Below are 6000 nucleotides of genomic sequence, written 5' to 3'. Positions count from 1 at the left end.
ATTAAAATTTTATATTGTATTAAAAATGGAAAATCCTCTAAAATACTGCAGTGGCGTTCATCCAATCAAATCAAATCCTTAGGGTTTATGGTTGGTTTAGTTTAAGGTTCCTCAACCTAATTACTTTGATTAAAACATGCACTTTGCTCCTTATACTCATTATCTACTTAAACAATATTTACACGGTAGCCGCACAACCCCAAAAACTATGCTCCTATCCTATCCTATCCTATCCTATCACATACCCAATTGCTACAATTATCCAAACTTCATTTCCTTTCATTTTTAATCAACAACATGCATTATTAAAGAAAGAACTAATATATATATATATATATATATATATATATATATATATATATATATAAAAGCTTGTAAAATGTAGAGTAAAATCCAAAAAATACTATTGTGTTTTCACTTTTTTATAAAATTGGTATTTAAAAAAAATTGTCCAAACAAAAACTAAGGTTTTCGTGATTTTTTGGTGGAGCTAGACATGTCCTTCACAAAAGAGGTTTTATTGGACTGTGCCCTTCCTCCTTCGGTCCCTCGAAGGAGAAATTCATTTCGAGGTGGATATGAAATTTTACCAATGTTATATAACTCGGACCGGATCGGCGTAGAACCGGGAACCGGTTAGATTTCCGGTCCGAGTTACACCGGTTTTTTTATGTACAAATAACCGGTAAGAACCGGAGTTAGACCTAAAATTGGTTGTCAAACCGGAAACCGGTGCAACTTCGGTTCTTTCATATTAAAAAAAAAAAAATTAAACTTATCTATTATAATTCATTTTCTTCAAATAAAAAAAGAAAACACAAAAACTGATCTGTTAGAAAAACAGATATATCGAATGAAATAAATTTCATTCCACTAGGCCTATAGGATGGATCACTTATTGACCTTTGATCCACTCCTATTTATAATTACTAAACATATCCCCTTGTGGGACTTTGTATTAATAACACTGCGGCTCCTTTTAATGATTATTATATTCAATTTTTTTTATACACCTCTCATCTGAGTTGTATCTTTGCTCTTTTTTTTTCTTTTTTCTTTTCCTTTCATTTTCGAAAAAAAAAACCATTTATTAATTATTTGTATTTTTAATTTATTATCATAGTTTCATTAATTATATTTATTGTAAGTTTTTCTGAAAGAACATTTGTTGTAAGTTTATATTTATAATTTTAAATTAATTATATATAACTAATATATATTTTTTTATTACATCATCCGGTCCGACCATTCCGAGCCATCCGATCTGACCAAGTGACCCGTGACCCAGTCATAAATCCGGTTTGATGTCCAGTCCGATTCTGATAACATTGAGTTTTACTTAAAGGTAATTGATTGATACGTTTTGTCCTTATTATTTTGAGCTAATAATTAAGTTTATTTACAAAAATAAGTGTGTTTTGATTAAATAATAAAATAATAATAAATTATGTACTTTCGATAATTTTTCGTTCCCTTTTAATAATATTTTAGAGAAATAAAGAATCAAGTAATCTTAGTGTTCGTAGTTATACATTGCAGGTTCGGGATAAACACACGAGACACAAAGGACGATGAAAAATGGCCAAAATTCTAACTTCCACGCGGAGCTTAACAAGTCTTCACACGGTGCCCACTGAATCACAACCTTATCCTTGCCCCAAGTCAACACAAGTCCACGCAGAGCGTGATATTTTTCCACGCGGAGCTTGGAACCTTGAGAAAACATTGCTAAACTTCAAGAGCTCATCCACACGGAGCGTGGACTGGGTCAACGTTTGGGGATTCAGTCTTCGAGAGTGTGAACTCTGCAACGAATGAAGAAAACATATTTTACGCGAAGCGTGATCACCCCCACGCGGAGTGTGGCCTGTAAATTCAACAACAAATGTGTATTATCCCAAAGATCTATGTAATTACGATTATACCCCGAGCTTAATTTGTGTATAAATAGGAGCAGTTTTGATCACATGGACCTTAATGACCATGTGTTTCGTGCCTTTTTGGTGTGGATTGGATCGAATTGCGAGCGTGCCAGTAGCTTTGTTGAAAAACTACAAAAAGAGCTGATAACTAAGATCTAACTTCTAATCAAACAAAAGTGTAAAAAGGTTAAAGGACATAAAATGCTTAAAGTTCGTAGTGGAACCTAGAAGACTGGTTATGACTACACTAAGATGTTGCAAGAGAAAGAATCTAAAGAGAGAAACGTGAACTTTAATTGAATTGAGATGTTTATATTGATTGAAATGAAAGACTAGAGTTAGAGCTTACAAATTGAAAGTAAAATTCAAATGAACAAACTATGGCTGTAGAATAGCTAGAGTCCGTAATGTGAGAATTGTTTGAATTCCATTAGGATTTGATTTGATTTGATTTCATTGTCTTGAATTGGTTGAGTTGGATCCCTTTTTCTCTTTATTTTCTCCCTTAATTGCTGCTTCGTGGTGCTAATAACTGCTGCTCCCACGTTCTCTCTCCACTACCCCACATTCTCTTCATTGGCTCTCCCTGCGCAACGGGCTCTGGTTCCGTTTGTGGATTCACACCACGTCCCTGAACCACCCACGTTCTTATCCCACATTTATTCTCAATTCGTGGAGTAAGCTGTCGTTCTGAAGAAACACTTCTTCTCCCATCGTTTTGGCCAGCTTGTTCTGTTTCTCACGGCTCGTGCTAATTGAGTTTCATTCTTTGGCTCTTTCTCTTGCTGGCGTCTATATTGATTCTTCTCAGTTAGTCCCAACATAACTGTAGGGGAAACAGTTTCCCCCTCAGGTCTGGGTTTCACTTGTTTAGTATAGTATCTTGTTGCCACATGGTTTCACTTGTCTGGGTCCTCAACCCTCCAAACATGTGCAGATCACTATACTCGGATATTCTTCCAATTAATACATTAAACAAGCTAAAATATAAACGAAAGATTAATGTCATTATATTAATAATAAGCAGATTACAACAACTTGGGAATAGGGCATACACTAATAAAAGTCGCCTAGATTCGCTTCTGTTGCAACAAGAGATGTACTAGAGTCAAACGACTAAGAAGTTATGGCTCCAAGAAGGTGACTCTAACTCGTTTCTTCCATACATAAGCAACTAACAGGAAGAGAAAAAATAACATCGAGCAGCTTAAAAACAATTCAAGAGGTCGGTGTGATTGGTCTACAGGTTTTGGTACTACTATTCAAAATATTTTCAAGATTTATTTACTTTTATTGGATGTGATGCTGATGAATTTCTTGAAAACGTGAATCCTAAATTGACTTCTAAAATCAAGAATTATCTTGCCTATGTTTTTACTGCTGAGATTAAAATTGTTTTCTCTATGCACCCTGACAAGAGCCCTGAACCTGGCGATTTTAATCCTGGTTTCTACTAGAAATATTGGGATGTGGTAGGATCATATGTTTCTGCTTCTTGCTTGGAGTGGTTGAATTCAGGTTGTTTGCCTGAGAATATCCATGAAACCAATTTAGTTCTCATTCCTAAAAAATCAAAACCTGAATCTGTTTTTTATATGCGCCCAATTTCATTGTGTAGTGTGATTTATAAAATTGTCTCGAAGGTTTTAGCAAAAAGATTGAACATCTTGCATCTAATTATTTCTCCATCTCAAAGTGGTTTCATCCCAAGCAGGTTGATTTCCGACAATGTCATGTTGGCATTTGAGGTAAATCACTATTTGCACCAAAAGTCCAAGAGAAAAATAGTATTGCTGCTTTAAAACTTGATATGTCGAAAGCTTATGATAGAATTGAATGAGATTTTCTTAAGCAAATGATCCTTAAATTGGGTTTTTATGATAGGTGGGTTAATCTGATTATGCAATGTGTGTGTAAAGCCAGGTACAATGTGATTAGTGGTTCTCATTTTGTTGGCCCTATTATTCCTCAGTGTGTGGTCTACGCCAGAGAGATCCAATTTCGCCTTATCTGTTTATTATTTGTGCTGAAGGCCTCTCATTAGCTCTCTCCAATTTGGAAGAAAGTGGTATCATTCATGGTTGTAGTGTTGCGAGGAATGCTCTTTCAGTTTCACATTTATTCTTTGCAGATGATAGTTACTTCTTCTTTAGAGCTTCTCACTCTGAGGCTTCTGCTATTAAGCAGTGCTTATCGGTGTATGAAAGGGCATCAGGTCAAAAGATCAATTTTGACAAATCCTCTGTCTCATTCAGTAATCATTGTCCAACGAATGTCCGCAATTTGGTTAGCTATACTTTGTTGAAACACCTTTCCACATGATTTTGATTTGACAAAATTATTTAAATTAAAACTCCATGATAAAAATATTCTAACACATTAAATTTAAATGTTTTGATTTATTCAAACTAATGTGTTTGTTCAATGTTGAGTTATTTAATTTATAAGACATTAAGTTAAATGGCCCAAAGGCCCACAAGAGAAAGTCAAGTCAACGAATCAAAGCCTTACGGCCCAAGCAGATCAAAACGCAGCTCGTACTGAGTAAAACGCAAGCCCAGCAATGAGAAGGATCTAGAAGCCTTCGACCAAAAGCTTCAAGACGAAGCTGTTGAGTTGAGCGACAAGAAAGTCAGGTCAGCGGCTGACCTGAATAAACTTGAAGACAAAGTATTTCTACTTTGGGTAAAGTTCAGAAGACGCAGAAAGCTGTCTGGAAGACTTTACCATAAATATGGAGACATTATGTCTTGCCTGACGAAAAGCTGCTGAGCACTGCCGAAGACAGAAGATACAAGAATTTGATTGGCCGAGGACGCTAAGCACGTACTGAGTGAAAGAGACAAGGAGCCGTTTTCCTCCAACGGTTATTTCGAAATTCGAAATTACCGGTGCATCAAGTGTCACTATAAATAGGCCACTCAAACGCTTCATTCCATGCAGATCTTCAATCAAGTCGAAACGCTGACCAAATTGATATTCGAAGTTCTGTAAGAAAAGCAAAGCAAATCTTACACCAATTCCAATTCTGTGTAAAAGTCTAGAGTGATCTAAATCATCTAAAGTGTCTTAGCAATTGTTGTTTAGGACAAACAAACACTTATCATTTCTAGAAGTATAGAAAGGAGAAGCTGAGTACTCGGTCATAGTACTCAGCGGTAGAAATAGGAGTGAGTAGAGGAATAGAGGAAGGTACTCTTGTATACTCAGCTTTCTATTGTAAAAGGTTTGTGCTCTACCTTTAAAAAGCTCAGTAGAGGATTCTAAAAAGCTCGGAAGGAATTCCGGGGGACTGGACGTAGGCGGAGAGGCCGAACCAGGATACGTCTACTGAGTAATATCTTTCTAACTCTTATCTCCTTAAATTATTGCTTGCTATAACACTGCCTAGTTAAACGCTAAAAAGAACATAAGCTGAGTTGAGTGAACTGAGAAGTTGAGTTCAGGAATAGACTCAAGTGCTATCTCCTGACTCAAGGATAGATTCAGACTTAGTCACATGTTGACTAAGCTTGTATCTCAGTCTCACCGTGCTAAAAGACTTCAAGAAAGTCTAAGTTCAAAATTAACAGTCAGCTTATAGTCACGTTATAAGGGACCAACAAGTGGTATCAGAGCTTAACAGCTCGCTGAACAAGATATAACTATCTTGAGCTGATCCCCACAATGGCTGAGAACAGCACTCGTTTTCTCCCAGGAAATCAGACAACTCAGATTCTCCCTGAGGGACTGTCCATTACTAGGCCTCCTCTGTTCTTCGAGTCTAACTATACCTTTTGGAAGAACAGAATGAAAAACTTCATTCAGGCAACAAACATGAGTGCATGGCTTTCCATAGTCCAAGGTCCGTTTGTTCCTGTTGAAACTATTGACGGACAAACGTCTGTCAAAGCTGAGGCTAAGTGGTCAGAGGATGACCTCAAGAAACTGCAAAATCATGCCCATGCTATAAACATGCTTCACTGTGCGTTAGATGCTGCAGAGTACAATAAAATCTCAGGTTGCGAGTCAGCACAGGAGATATGGAAGAAGCTGGAGGTCACCTATGAAGGAACCAATAAGGTCAAGGAGTCCAAGG

The sequence above is a fragment of the Euphorbia lathyris genome, chromosome 9 (assembly GCF_963576675.1).
Source record: "Euphorbia lathyris chromosome 9, ddEupLath1.1, whole genome shotgun sequence".
NCBI lineage: Eukaryota > Viridiplantae > Streptophyta > Magnoliopsida > Malpighiales > Euphorbiaceae > Euphorbia > Euphorbia lathyris.
The sequence above is the reverse complement of the archived record's forward strand: the minus strand, read 5'-3'. Positions refer to the sequence as shown.